This window comes from Parasteatoda tepidariorum, chromosome 8 (genome assembly GCF_043381705.1).
Source record: "Parasteatoda tepidariorum isolate YZ-2023 chromosome 8, CAS_Ptep_4.0, whole genome shotgun sequence".
In the NCBI taxonomy this organism is placed as follows: Eukaryota; Metazoa; Arthropoda; class Arachnida; order Araneae; family Theridiidae; genus Parasteatoda; species Parasteatoda tepidariorum.
In genome coordinates this window covers 16,304,722-16,321,210 of record NC_092211.1, presented here as the reverse complement: position 1 = coordinate 16,321,210, position 16,489 = coordinate 16,304,722, and the positions used below count along the sequence as shown (strand labels likewise).

Sequence of the window (16,489 nt, the reverse complement as noted above, 5' to 3'; positions counted from 1 at the left end):
AAAAAACTTCAGTTTAATCTTTAGGCATTTAGAATTAATCAATAAATGCTAAACACTAATCAATCATGCCAATCGCAGTGTTTAATTCAAAAATAAAAAGTTTAGTTTCATATTTAGTGAATTCATCTCTAAAACAGAAAACAATGATCAATAGTACCAATCGCTGTAAATTGCTTTCGTGTAACAAGTTTAATGTTCGTAATATTTTAGTCAGTCATAATAAACCAATAAAATGTAAGCAATAATCAATCTTTTCAATTGCTTCATTTTATTCTCATATAAAAAATGCGAGCTACATATTAAGTCAATTTGAATAATTCAATAAAATATATATATAAAAAAAATACTAATACATTGGGTTTCATATTGGTATTGCATATAAACTGAGATGGTAAAAGCAACCTTTAATCCATTTATGATCATATAAATGTTATGGATATTGCAGTATATAAATAACCTTCCATCAAACTATTTCACTTTATTGATACTTATAGCAACACAAACATAATTGATATGTTTATTTTACAAACAACAGGACCATAAGAATTTCTTATAGTAAATAGCAACAGCGTGAATTGTGTCGTAATCAATTCGTCACGTAAGAGGCCGTTCGTAAAAGAGTTGAGAAAAGCAAACCATTCCACCTTAAATACTCATAAGGATTTTACCTAGCATAAACTATTTCAGTTTTTCGCGTGCAAAATAAACTCTAAACGATCTCTTAAGAAAAGGAAAGTCGGTAATGGTGGGCTGTTCCTGGAACTTTTTCCCCTTATCTTGTGGCGATAAAACGAACGTGTTCTGAGAGTTCCAGAAGGATACAAAAGGAAATTCTGAAAAGACGAAACTGCTGAGTCTGCTAAACGAGCCGTTTTTTTCCCCAAGATAAAGCAGAATAGGGAATTTCATGGAGGCTAGGCGTTAATGCTACTGAAAGTGATAATAAAGAAGAATATCGGTTCGCTTTCTTTGGAGAAGCATTAATAGAAATTTCAGTTGAAATAGCTTGAAAAGTTGAGGAAAGCGTTAAGATTGTTTTTATAAAACGTGAATACAATTTTAATGTTTTTTTTTTCAAAAGAAAATAAAAGTAATGAGGGAGAATGTGGATGATTAAGTTGCTCATGGCGAAAAGAAAGAAACTCACGCTAATACAGCATAAATAAACTAGCAAATCCAGTTTATGTAGGGAATGTTTGGCAATAAAGTAAAGAAACAAACATTTTCTTAATTTTACTAAGTGTTAAGTAAACAACAAAAATTGACAAGTAAATAGTTTCGCCACAACCGTTAAAAGTAATATATGCATTTAAATGCAAATGAAATTTTAAAAAAATGACAAAAAAGATAGCAGATGATGCATCAATAACGATTAACAAATACATACCCAGAAAGACGACAGATTATATGACAAATATTCTTCAAATAGATAGCAAAAAGAAAAAGAAATAAATTCAAAAAAGATTTTTAAATGTTTATTTTACAAACAGCTCGATACGCGTTAGACTAACTCACCTAAAGTAACAACGTGTTTAACTTGTTTGTCTATAGGTTAATATAGGCAGGTAGATTAACTTTATATTTATTGTTAGCAGAGTATACGTTGCTTATAAAAGCAAAGAAGGGCAAATATCCGGAACATCTTTCGATTTTAAAAGGAACAAATATTATTTTAATAGCTCTCAAAAGTAAAAAGAAATTAAAATAAATATTAATTTTTATAAGTTTATTTTTGAAACAAAACGTAACGTGTTCTACCTCTTTCAGGCAACTGCGGTTTTCCTTGTTCTGTTTTTCAACATTTTTCTCTCTTAGTTACTGTGGTTTTACTAGTTTCGTTTCTCGCCATTATTTTTCCATTTTTCGTTGATAACTTTAGGTTTTATATTTCAAATAACTTTTGCTTCTTCTCATTCGTGTCTGGCAAGTCTTGAAAATGTTCATCCTATTTTTGAGCGTTTGAAACTTATCGACTGCTCTTTCCAATTTGTATATTTTTGAAGCTAATTAAGTTTTCAGTCGAGCAATATCTTACGGTTTCAGTTTTTTATGATTATTTATTAATACATAATCCTATCCAACTTATCCATCTATAAGTTACAACAGACTAATGAAGTAGTTAAAAAAATAATTTTTGAGTGTTTCAGTTGCTAATAGAACAAATGAATTTGTCATTCATTGTATTCTAAATGTTTTATAGACTTCTAAAACTGGTATTTTACTTCTAAAGATTGATGTTTCAGCCACGAGAAACGTATGTTTTAACTTCATTTTCTTTCTTTTTTTTTCTAGATAAGTTTACCTGATGGAAAAACGCTACGATTTTCTTTTGTTCTGATGTTTTCGCTCTGGTGGTCACTTTCAGCTATTGTCACATGACACACAGCGGACCAGCTAACCTACGAAATTCAAAAAGTCTGAGACTTTTGGAGACCACGCAATCTCAAAAGTGCAATAAGCAGCTTGGGATAGTGCAATAAGCAAAACAATAAAAAGGAATTTACATATTTTTTAAATTAAATGTACCGTTACCCTTCAAACTTTGGCAAGGCTGTGATTTATTAACTGAATTTTGGTAACGGTTACCCAGGTTCAAAAATAGACACTTGACTAATGAAGTACATGAAACTTTTAACAATAAAAAGTAAATTTTATTATAACTATAAATTAACAACAAACACAATCCCGATCATTTCCAGATGCCTTCATGTGCACTAAAAATTTCAATTTATACACTTTTAAATTTCCAAATGGTTATACTCAAGATAAAACTTTTCGATAAAAAACACTTTTAAATTTCATATGCCTAACTTACAATTAATTCACACTAAAAGAGACATTTACGAAATAACCATACTAACTCATTCTAAATTTACAAAAACATTTAAACTTTAAGTCCTTGTATTCCTACAGCAGATAATTAAAATTAAATATCCAAGGCTCATCTTAAAATAGGTATCTTAACACCGGATAGAAATAATTTAAAATACGGAATACAATGCTCTTCTAAAAAGTTACTAAAAAGGTAAGAAATTAGAGTTTATAAATACAAAGGAACTTGCAGATCACCTTCTGGAACGCCCACCGGGCCTGCAGCTAGACTTGTGGACTAGGAGAACCTCGACCTTCCGACCACCATTCAGCTCTTTAGAAACACTCGATTTTCTGCCGAGGAACGCTCACTTCTTGTCAACCGTCTTGAATCTAGCGACACTCCGTCTATCCTTTCCCGTCAACTATATGAGGCTTCAGATCAACTTTCTTCCAGGAAACAGCTCATCCGATCAAGGTGGCGTAATTAATCGCGGTATCCAGGGACTCTTTCCAAATATCAACCTTTCAGTATTTCCGCCTGGATCAACTCATTCCGAGATTCCAGCTAAATCTACACTCATTCTCGATGATACCGGCTCAGAACATACTTCTAACAGCCATGATAGATCCTGTCAGCGGTGATGTTTCAACTCAACATTCCATCGGGCACGATCCGCACTCCCGTCGTACTACTTTTTCAGGCACTCCCGTCTTACTACTTTTTCAGCCACTCTTCACGCCTCTTATATTTTTCTCAGCAAGGCGGAATAATCCATACTGACCTGTTTACTCGCTCAAAAGTCATCCCGCATCCAGTGGACGTCAGAACAACAAAAAAAAAGATCCATAAGAAAAAACCAGCTACAACCCCACTAATACGCCATAAAAGTGATAATCTAAACCTCCTTAAATGTTAATACAATTTATATCCACAATCTACCCCAAAAATCCCATTTTACAAGAATAAATAAAAATTTCTCATGAAATATCATAATTTTGATTGCATTTAAATTTTATCATAGTGGTGCCATCTATTGAAAAATAACCCTTCTTTAAAAAGTATTGATACAAAAAAAAACTTCAATAAATTCCTATTTATTACATAAATTTATTTAAATAACTGTCTTATTCGTAAAAAATTAATAAAAAAATCTATAGTTCTAAAAAGGATTTACTGATTGAACCTTTTTTAAAATCTTAACGTAAAAAATTTTCAGAAATTTGTTCTGGTTTATCAACAGATTTTCTAACGTTTGTTTTGACAAAATTAAGTTTAGATTTTTAGGAGAATATTTTCACACAGCTCGCATTGTTGTTAATGCCACTAGCAATAACTTAGCCAACATACTGCGGGCATTATTCTTTCTAATGACTTAACACCATTCTTTATCACATTCAATACAAAATAATAAAAAAGTGCATTAATTTTTTCCCTTTACTTTCCTTTATCAAGAGAGCTGAATTTCATTCAATGTGACCCTTTAATAGAATTGAGTGATTGCAAAAGCTTATGTCTCATAATATAAAAGAAAATAAGGTAGGTAGGTACTTTAATCAAAGTCACAATAGAGCTGCACAATGGGCTATTGGCGACGGTCTGGGAAGCATCTCTGAGGATGATCCGAAGACATGCCATAGCAATTTTGATCCTCTCATGAGGGGATGTTTCCCCTGTTTTGGTAGCCCTCCGACTTGCGTAGAGTCGAGCACTTTACGGTAGAACAGTTTAACGAAGACCGATACAGGCACCCTCGGTCCCTACGCAGACTGATCAAAGTAGTCACCTACCCCCACACTGATCGCAGCCAGTAATGCTTGACTTCTGTCTTCTACTGGGAACCACGTCTTTACGATTAGTTCACTGTGAGACAAAATAAAATAAAATATTCATACCATAATTCATTTTACAACTATCATCTCGCTTAACAAGTTTTTAAATCCTTTCTTTGGATGAAGATTGTGTATTTTTCTACCCTTCGAAAAAGACGTAAAGACAGTATTGATTTTTTCAACATATTTATTTATCTATTTACTATTTTTAGTACAAATTTTGGTATTTAGTTTTTTTTGTTGTTGTTACATTTAAAGTTTGCCTAGAACAGAACCAAATTGACACCTGAAGCGATATGGTTAGGAAAATACGATGGTGCTGGAGAGATTCTAATTTCAACCTAACCAAAGATTAGTTAGTCTGTGAAAATACATATTTGTAGAGCGACTTGCGGAGATATATTTTCGATTGATCAAATACAAATGGTTTGCTTAGATAAAAACATATTGTTAGTACTTCGATGATTTATCACAGAAATTTTATCCCGTTCCTCTGCAATCTTACCGGATGCACAAGTCTTTTATGCAATTCAATTTAGGGCACAAATTTTTGCAATTGATGAGCGAATTGCAGTACACACATCAAGGATTTAATTGCAGCTCTTTCAAAAGAGAATATTATCTTCTATGAACAAAAAAATAACAATACATTTTTATCTTTTCTCAACAAATAGCAATTCTAACCATTAATAGGGGAGAGTGGGGTCAATTGTAACAGGGTACGATTGTAACAGAGCAAAAATTTCGAGTGCCGAGTTCTAGATTGGGTTCCTAGGTGGCGCACAAGGTGTATTTAATTAATCTACATGTACACCCCTGCTGGCAACCATTTTTATGTACTTTTGAGAGAGTTACATCACAAAAGATATTTTCACACTATGCAAGTACTTTTTTTGGTATTAGAATATTATATTGTAACAAAGTAATTTTGTTTAAACAAATAAAAATTATTAATCGAGTATGTAAGTGGACATCTTAATTAACATTTCAAAAAAAAAAGATTGGTTTTGTTAATTAACTAGCATTGTTTTTAACAAATGAAGCTGAAATGGCGTCTTGGGGACGATTGTAACAATAAGTAAAGGGACAATTATATTATGCTGTATGTGCATTATTTTATTTGTCACCTTTCACAGCATAAATTAAAACTTTTAACCCCTTAAAGTTAAACGTTTAACCCTTTAGGTTTCTGCTCATTATTATTTTTACTCCTAAAATATCACGACTATTTTGATCAATAAAAAATATATCACAACTATAATATGTATAATTAACTATGTTTTAGTTGAATTTATGAACTGTTACAATTGACCCCGTAAGTGGGGACAATTGTAACAAGTGCACGACTGTCAAAAATTGTTACTAACAAATATAGTAACATTTAAAATAAGGTATTTATACTTTTTTCTAGTAGAGGATAGTCTACTTTACTCGTCTGTCAATTAATACTAATAATATATTGGATTTTTTGTTAGTTAAAAATAGTTAAGTAAAAAATGTCACAATTGACCCCACTCTCCCCTATCTTTGTATATCTTTACGCAAGCCAAAGAAAAAAAAAAACACTTTTAAGCATTTATCTTCGAGTAATTCTTCAAACAGAAAACGTAGAGCAATAATAATAATAAATCACTATTTCTCATTCTTCAAGAGAGCGTTACGAGGGGTTTTGGTGAGATTTCAGTAATAAGAGAATAATATATATTACTAGTGGGCTGCACCCCCTGCTCGCTAAAGCTCATCAACCCCCGAAAATTGCTACGCAATCTTATATGGTTTGCTTCGCAAACAAAGCTCGCTTCGCTCGCTACTAACTTAGGTACGTTGCAAATGCACAAAATTTTAAGAATTCAAAACAATCATTCAAATCCATATAACAACTTATTTTTAAAAAAAAAATTACATCTCTTTAGTAAACACTAAGTCATTAAAATAAATTTGAATTCAAATAAATGACATGTAATTCGTTAAATCTATTAGAAATGTGCTACAGTATAATTCGTGATATAAATCAAAAATCGTCAAATAAATTCGTAATATGTATATAAATTTGTGAAAAAAAAGCGCTTTCGACAAAATACTAAAATAGAGATCTATCGACAAAGACTACTCACTTCTGCCTAGCTTAATAGTATGAGATTGCCGCAGCTGATGCTCTCTGGTTATTTCAGTTTCCGTTTTTAAAAGCGCTCTATGTTGAGCCACCTCAGCTAGATTTGGCATGTGACATTTTTAGCGGCAATCATTGACGATTCACCGTGTAAGAGAAACAGTAACGTAAACGAAACTAAGCAAACGTTGCCACCGGGGCAAAGAAATACAGCTAAAATTTGGGAGCCACGTAAGAGAATTATACATATTAGATGTTACCTAATAAAAATTCTAGAAACCTGTATATACTAATCCAGAAACAGTGCTGAACGAGCATTTGATGCAAAAATGCCAGATGGAGAAATATCGCTTAGCTTTATATTGTCTTAGCTCCATCAAATGAAATGTAACTCAATATTATATTACCGCGTCCTTTAAATAAAATACTAACTCTTGAGTGTTATATTTACATAAATATTTTTATTAATTTGTATACAATTGACCTTAAATTTTGAAACAAATAATGTGCATATAATGAACCTTCTTTAAACTGAACATTTAATTTTAACCGCTATATTGAATATATATATCGAACAAGTCTAATATTTAAACGTGTTCAGAAACTATTTGCTGAACAGATTTCTTCTTTTGAAACATTAAGTGAATAGCAACCGAAAATAAATGTTAGCTTCCGTTAAATCGTCCATCTCTAGTAATACACCCCAAAAGCAGAAGAAAAAAAAGGGAACTCTGAAGGAAATGCCCCGGTGGTCAACCGACCACAAATGACCTTATCAATCACCGGACTTTATGACGTGGATATAAATATACGACACCTTCACTATTATATGGCCATCCTAGACATAAATGTGTGTACACCCGCTGGTCATTTACGGATACCAGACCAAGAGACAACCCAAAGAGCGAAGAAAGAATCTATGAAATGGACATTAATGGGCACATGCATCATATTTCTAAGAAAAATTCCTTTTTCTTTTTTATAGTGCAGTTTCTCGCAGCATTTGAGTATCTCTCGGAGAAATAATATTAGTTACGTATGAAAGAGAAAAAAGATATTTTTTTTAAAAAGAAAAATTGATATATTATAAAATGTAGCCAACTGAAAATACTAGAGAATAGCGAAATTAGATAAAAGGCTTATAGAAGTTTTTTGTTTATAAAGAAAAAAGAATGAATTAATAGAAAGATAGAGAAAAAAAGAAAGAATGGAAGAAAAAAAAAGAAAACGTTTGCTGTAAATTATGGAGAAATAAAGTTCGATTTTTTAGATTTAGTTTGATTAAAAGATTAAATAGCCGAAAAAAATAGGATAGAGATTGCATTGTCAGATATTCTTGTTTTCATAAAAGATACGTAGTGCTGAAGTTTTGATAGATAATTAATTATTTGATCTTTGTTGCTTATTTTTGTGAGTTTGCCTCTTGTTGGAGCGAAAGTAACTACACACTAAAACAATTCCAGTTTTTATTTATTTATTTATTTTCAACGCAGATCATACAGACTATTTTGTATTCAATAATACTAGATTGAGATATTTTAGCGAAAAGATTGGTGATCATTAGAGCTGCATAACATGAAGGATACTAAAAATTCAGCTAACATCACTATGTATTCAATGATATAAACTTAACATGTAATAGTGTATTAAATGATATCAGCAAAATACCACGGAGATTTCAGTAATTTCTGATAAGCACGATAGGAAATTCAATAATTTAATCTGCATACCATTTATACGACAGAGTATTCAATAACTTCAGCTGAATACCGTGCAATATTCTATAATATCAGTTTTACTCCAGATTGGCGACTGCTGCCACAAAAAATTTCACACTTAGAAATTCCTACTATGGAGTTTTTTTCAAAAAAAATTTAATGTTATGCCATTGTATATTCAATAATATCAATTAAATACGCCACAGAGTAATCAATAATTGAGCAAAATACCATGAAATGTTCAGCAAAGTCGGATAAGCCCTATAAGACATTCAATGATTTAAGCTTTTTAAAAATTTCAGCTTAAAACTATAGTTGAATATTATCACTGATTCAAGAATTAAATATGAAACTAGGAGGCTCCGCCCCCTGCTCGCTAACGCTCGCCAACCCCCGAGAATTGCTACGCAATCCTATGTGGTTCACGCCGTGAACCATGGCTCGCTGCGCTCGCTCGCCAATGAACACAATGTTCTAGCACAAAGACATAATACATTATCATCAAAGACATAGTATTTTATCATCAAAGACATAGTATGGTACTTATGTAGAAGAATTCTACCAATGTTCTTATTGGCTTTTAAAAAAGTATATTAGCTATTTAGATTGTACATGGTGAAAAAATCAAAACATTAGCTAAATAAGAAACATATTAGCATATTAATTATCAAATATTGCTTCACTAATATTCTGCATTTTAAAGCGTGAAAATTCAATGCATAAATAAACGCGAAATATAAAAAAATTCAATGCATTCAATACAAACACTTAAACGTTTTTTAGACGTTTAGGTAGCTCCCAGTAGAAAAATATCAATTCAACAGCGGCCTTTTAAAGCATGCTCACTTCAATTAATTAATTAATTCCTAATTGAGTTTAAATTAAATATTGTCATGTTTTTAGTGCATGAATCTGAATCGAACAACCTGATAATGCTCACTCTGGTTATTGTTATCTGGTTGCTCACTACGTGCTCTTGCGCGCCGAATCCAATCAATTAAAAATGAAAACTGTTGCCAGCGCGAGAAAAGAAATATCATCGGTTTTATTGATACATACATACATACGTACGTATTAGCGTTTTATATAATAAGATAGATATAATAAATTCTACTTATGTTAGACAATTATCGCATATTTTGGCATGTTCAACACAACATTTGTAGAATTATATCCAACTAACAGTAAGTGATAAAATGGATAATACCAAAATTATCAGCTGCTCACAATGTGAAAGATTAATGGAAAAGAAAATTTAGACCGTAAACAATAAACAGTTCCTCGCTGAATTGCTGTAAATTGCCAACTCCATCGATTTAAAAGGCAAGAAATAAATAAATAATGTCAAAGAAATGGCTTTTCTTCAGGAAAATGTATTTCTACAACAATGGCTTTGAAATCAGACATTTAGTGGAAAAAATGGCAAAAAGTTTTTTCCCCCTTTTAAGAAAAAAAAGAATCGATTATCATTGGACCTTTAGAACACATTTTTGTGCTTTTTGTTTGAGTAAAAGTGGCTGCACACTCCAACAGTTTTGAGTTGTTTTAAAAAGCAGACAATACAAGAGGAGGTTTATTTGTGGTTTAGCGAAGCATGCTCCGTAAATAACATACACGGTTCAGTTAATTCTCCGAAAATTTCTTTTCGAATACTCGGTCGAACTTAAAGAAATGTTTAAAAGACCTTCAGCAAGAGGGGGGCCTTTCGGAAAAGAATTTTGTATGCGATCCTTCCGCGTTTTACTCCAATGAACATTCGAGTGTTTTTCCTTTTCTTCTAATAAGTTTTCAAAAGAGAAAAAATGTTCTTGTCGAGCCTTAAAACGACAACATTTTACAGAAAAAAGATATTTGTTTTTAGCATAACATTTCGCAATATCCACAAAAATTGTTGAGATATTGCATGAAAATTGCACCTTTCAAAAAACAATTTCTTCAATATGTTATTAACTTGAAGCGGGATTTTTCAGACAAATTCTTCTTAGTTCTTAGAAGCTCTAAATATATATCGCCCCAGGCTCTTTTTTTTCAAACACTTCGTTTCCGCTTACCTCGCTCTTAAACTGTTCATTCTCATATTACTACTGATGGTAATAAGTTTAGAAAGCAAATAATAATTAACTAAATTAACCTTTCAGTCAAACGATTCATGTACTAAATTACTACTGACAGGTGTTTGTAGATTTTCAAGCACTTGATTGCAACTTTAAATCATGGATGTTTATTTATTTGCTTACAAACTGTATTCATGAACTTTCACGTAATAGCTTGCATTCATAGTTTACATTACAACCTATGTCCGAAGATTTTAATGTACACTATTTAGCCAAAAGTGCAGCCATCAGGATAACAGCTCACATCAAAACTTGGGCAGAGATGGTTTGACGATTTGCACTGGCCTGAGTTAAATTCCATAGAATATTTTGGGAACGATTAAAAATGTAGATTAAGTAGATAGCCAAATCAATTATTGTCAATGCCAGCTCTCACTTCAGCTGTTAGTTTAACTGAATACAGATCATGTACAGACAGATAAACAGTAGATTATGCAATCTAGAATTTAGTTCCCATGGAAAATTTCCACAGACATTTGTAGACTGCCATCGATGAAAAAGGGAGTGATGCGACAAATCATCCCCTCCGATTAGGAGACATCATATTAATAATGTCGCCTAATCGAAGTGCTAATCGGGAGAGTGGGGTCAATTGTAACATTTTTTACTTGACTATTTTTAACTAACAAAAAATCCAATATATTATTAGTATTAATTGACAGAAGAGTAAAGTAGACTATTCTCAACTAGAAAAAAAAATAAATACCTTATTTTAAATGTTATTATATTAGTTATTAACAATTTTTGACAGTCGTGCACTTGTTACAATTGTCCCCACTTACGGGGTCAATTGTAACAGTTCATAAATTCAACTAAAACATAGTTAATTATACATATTATCATAGTTGTGATATATTTTTTTATTGATCAAAATAGTAGTGATATTTTAGGAGTAAAAATAATAATGAGCAGAGACCTAAAGGGTTAAACTTTTAACTTTAAGGGGTTAAAAATTTTAATTTATGCTGTGAAAGGTGACAAATAAAATAATGCACATGCAACATAATATAAATGATATAGGAAACTATTGGTGGTTCTTAAAGAGTTAAGTAATGGTTTGTAAACATAAGATTATTTATTTTCAGCTGTTACAATCGTCCCTTTACTTATTGTTACAATCGTCCCCAAGACGCCATTTCAGCTTCATTTGTTAAAAACAATGCTAGTTAATTAACAAAACTAATCTTTTTTTTGAAATGTTAATTAAGGTGTCCACTTACATATTCGGTTAATAATTTTTATTTATTTAAACAAAATTACTTTATTGCAATATAATATTCTTATACCAAAAAAAGTACTTGCTTGGAGTTAAAATATCTTTTGTGATGTAACTCTTTCAAAAGTACATAAAAATGTTTGCCAGCAGGGGTGTACACGTAGATTTATTAAATACACCTTGTGCTCCACCTAGGAACCAAATCTAGAACCCGACATTCGAAATTTTTGGTCTGTTACAATCGTACCCTGTTACAATTGACCCCACTCTCTCCTACTTAACATTCTCCTTTTCTGTACCATTAGATGTCCGGACACTTTTAGTCTGACAGAGTACTAGATAGCAACATGTATTTAAGTATAATGTACTAGAGGGCACATGGATGCAAGGATTTTCCTTCATTAGATCATGAACAGCAGAGTTTAGTTCGCAAACTTGAAATATTCTAATTAAATAAGGCCTAAATTTAAAATAAAAACACGAAGCATCCTTTTTTAAATTAATCTTAGATTTGCTGGTACATTTTTCTCAAATTATTTAATTAGTTGCAATTTAGAAAATATCTTAGTAGGTTGTTAGAAATTTTTGAAATGCGTTAAACCATATCGTTATTCATTTTTCTCCTAAACCCTAATACAGCACAATTCGTTAAATCATATCAAAATTCAAATGTCTCATAAGCCTAAGTTAAACCACATTATTGTCCTTCCCAAACTCGATTAAGTGTTACAGTGCTTCAACATGAACGTGTACATGGTTTAAATTAGCACTTAACTAAAGTTGCTGCAAATTTTCACCGAGTTATGGTTCAGTTCACCCAACTATGGTTTAACGATGGAGTGTAGTTGGTCAAAAGTGTAGTTTAATCAAGAAAATAATTATAAGTTTGACTCATTCAGTCTACGGAAAACAAAGATAAACAATTATAATCAAGATTCTTATAATAAATAGAAATTTATAATAAGAAAGTCAAGGAGTTTTATTTATAATCAAGTCATATTCCTGTACCAAGTAAATATTTTCAATCAACAGAAAGGAAGCCCATTTTTAATTGATTGTAACTACTAAATGCTAAGCTCAAACCTTTAAGCTTGAGCTCTTAAAATAAAACATTTGCATCCATTTTTGAAATTAGCAATCTCAAATTTAATCAAAATCAATCCCAAATTTAGTCAAAATCAATAAAAGATTAAAAAAAGAAAAGCAATTTCTTTTTTGGAAAAATTGTGACAGTGATTTGAAAAAATCGAGTTGGATAAGAAAATAATTCCAAAAATGAAACTAATATGAAAACACTAAAGGTCAATGGAAAGAGATATTCCGGAAATTTTCTAAATTTTTTTTCTTCTTAAATTTAAAAAAAGAACTTGATGCAACTTAGAATCAGTTTAAAGAATTTAGTCAAAAGTAAAAAAAAAAAAAAACAGAAAAATGTTTTGCAAAGTTTTATTAGATCAGAAGCGAGATATCAAACATAAGGCTGCATAATAATACGAAAATTTTACTTATGCAAATAAATAACGCATTGAGCCTTTAACTTCATTGAAAATAATTAAGAAAACTGAAGAAAAAAAAAGCACTGCAAGTAGCAACTTCAAAACTAAACAAAATCTTCAGCATCCGAGAAAGCACTAGATTAAAGACTGATGCCAGCTGTCAGGTTCATCTGCCTATTCCCAATAAAGAATTCCGCAACAGCGAGTTAAAGATTTCAATACAAAGCTGTCAGGAAGGGAAAAAAAAGCGGAAGTTGGAAACTCCCAAATTTAAATCAAGTAAAAGCTTTTCCTGAAGAAAAAAAACAGACTAAGGGGGAGGAGGAAAAGCATACAAAGGGCTGAATGCTCGGGATGTTTCCGGGAAAAATATTCAAATTCAGTCGAGGTCCGGAATTTAAACAGGTATGCACAGTCACACTTTCCAAAGAAAAGGAAAAAGTTCACAATGAGAGAAGAAAACAAAGTGGGAAATCAGACAAAGACACAAAGGAATAGCGCATGCAAAGGTAAAGCCGGAATTGTTAGATAAATAAAAAAAAAAATAAATAAAGCGGGAAAGAAATTTCTGAGGTAAAGCCAAAAAAACGAAAGCTATTCCCTCGAAAGGTAGATAAGTGACGATAATGCTGTAAGACCCTAAAAGGCAAAAAGAATCTTTCTCCAAGATAAAATGGTGTGTCTATCTGCCTTCAGCAAGTATCTGGCAAGAGTCGAGACAATGGAAAGGACCCGGATAAAAACCCGGGTGTGGGAATTGTCCGGGGTATTTTGACTGTCCCGGATTTATGTAGCTGGATGATGATTTGGAAAGTAAAATGGTGAAAAGACACTTTCCAACAGCGATTTACGCTTTTCTGGATGCCGTTTCTCTTTTTATTTCTGATATCACTTATGCACATGAGACTGACGGTGTACATTTATTTCCATCAGTGAGACAGGAATGGGAAGAAAGGGTATTGTTCTCTCTCGAATAATAACTTCCATAGGGAGTGGATAGCAATTGAAAGGATCCACTTGGTTGGAAAGATACTTCTAAAAAAATATAGCGTACAAATAAAGTTTTAATCCTTTTTTACTCGCTTTATTCTTCTATTTTGCTTAGTTAAAAATATGATATCTTTTTTGTAAAAAACTTCCATTTTTTATCTCATAAAGAAAATAATGCAATTGTATACTTAATAACAACGGCAATAATAGCATGTATCAAAAATCTAACTTAACATATTGATAGAGGGATTCCATAGCATATTTGTTTAAAAACGTGATTACGCAATTAAACATTTTTCTTTATAAAGTACCACTTTTTGATAGATACATGTATAAAATTTACAAAGCATAATTAAGTTTTATAAGTTGCGGTTAACAGTTTTTCCTGCGGAGGATGGTGCTTACCAACAGGATAATGCACCATGTCATAAGGGTCGAATCGTCGAGGAACATTCCAGTGACTTTCAAGTCATGTCTTGGCCCCCAAATTCACCTGACCTTAATTCAATAGAGTATTTGTGGTCCTAGTTGGAAAACCAAATTCGTGCTGTCACGCTACCCCCTCGCAACGTGAGGGAATTGCAGGACCAGTTGGTGAGCGCCTGGTACCAGATACTTTAGACTACCTATCAGCACCTTGTGGAATCAATACCACGGCGGGTGCTAGCAGTTTTGAGGGCTAAAGGTGGTCCTACATTATTTCTCTATAGTAGGATAAACCTGAATGTGTACTATCTAATTGATAGCTTAGTGTAAAACGGACTCCATTTCAGCCAATTAGAATGTTAAATTTTCGCGCGTACGATTTAAAATGATCCGTATAGTTTATAAATGAAGTATATTATAATTTTATACACTGGTTTCGTTTTTAATTCACATTTCTATTTTATTTTTACTTTGCTTATTGACTTATTTTTACTTACTTATTTTACTTTGCTTATTGGCTTATTGATTCATTTTTACTTGGCTTATTGATTTATTTTTACTTGGCTTATTTGGATATATTGACTGGGCCACAAAAATGTTCATCTCGGGCCTCATGCGGCCCACGGGCCGCGAGTTTGACACCCCTGGATTAATACATTACATGATATAAAAGATACATTGATACATTTTGTAGATAGGACAAGCTTTCTAAAACTTCCGACGGAGTCTTCTCAAAACAAGTAACACAATACAGAATCAAAACATTGAACATCATTGAACAACGAAGGTGGCAATTTTCACTTTGGAAATACATGTAACAGAAAGTGTTCAGAGGTTGTAACTTTGAAAAAAAATTATTAATTAACCAAAAATTCTTGCGTTTTATCTACCAAAGTCACGTATGAGCCAAACAAAATTAAAAAATATTTTAGTAAATCTATGCCACAGCCACAAAAACGATACTTAAATAAAGATAACAATAGATCCCATTATTGTATCGATTTTTTTCGTATAAAAAGATTCTGCAAAGCTTTACACAACGGAATGAAGAAAACTTTTGGAATTTCCAAATGGGAATTCAGGAAACTGTGAAACGCACTCTGAATTTGGGATCAGTTAAGAGCGGAACTTGATTGGAACTGTTCTCCCTAGATGTTGTAACAGTTCTCTCCACTCCAGCAGAGAATAACAGTTCTCAGGGGAATAGTGATTAAGACAGGATCAGGTACTTTGTTCACTATCCACTGTTTGCTCTCTTTTTTTTCTCCACCTTTTACCATTTGCCAGAAAGAGAGTAACAGCAAAGTCTGCAGCAGCACCTCAGGGTATTTAAGAGTCTTTTAACTTCAGATCACACAATCTTTCGACTCATCTCAACATAATACAAGAGAACGGTACAATTGTTTTCGGTTTGAAAAGAAAAGTGATCTAGAAAAGCTTCTGTGAGAAAAATTCTTTTCGAAAGAAACTCATTTAATGCGGTGAGTTTTATCACGCGATTCCAAAAACAAACAAAGCAAGGATTAGAAAAGTACGGAGATAAATCCTAATAAAAACTACTTTTTGCAAAAATATTGCGAACGCAATTTGAAATGAATAAGTGAACAGAGCAGTTATTAAACGATGAAGTTTACATGTCTGCTTTATTATCTGTTATTATAAGAAATTCTTAAGTAATGGAATTTGGAAGCATATTTTGCACTAGATAGTAACAAATAGGAACTAATTAAGGAAATTATATATATATATATATATATATATATATATATAGACAT

The 16,489-nt window shown here is 31.9% G+C and overlaps 1 protein-coding gene across 2 annotated transcripts in view; it reads right to left on the bottom strand.

Moving 5' to 3' along the window:
- LOC107454259 (Protocadherin-like wing polarity protein stan) overlaps positions 1-16,489 on the bottom strand; it is a 399,719-nt gene that overhangs the window by 116,273 nt on the left and 266,957 nt on the right. The window lies entirely within an intron of this gene.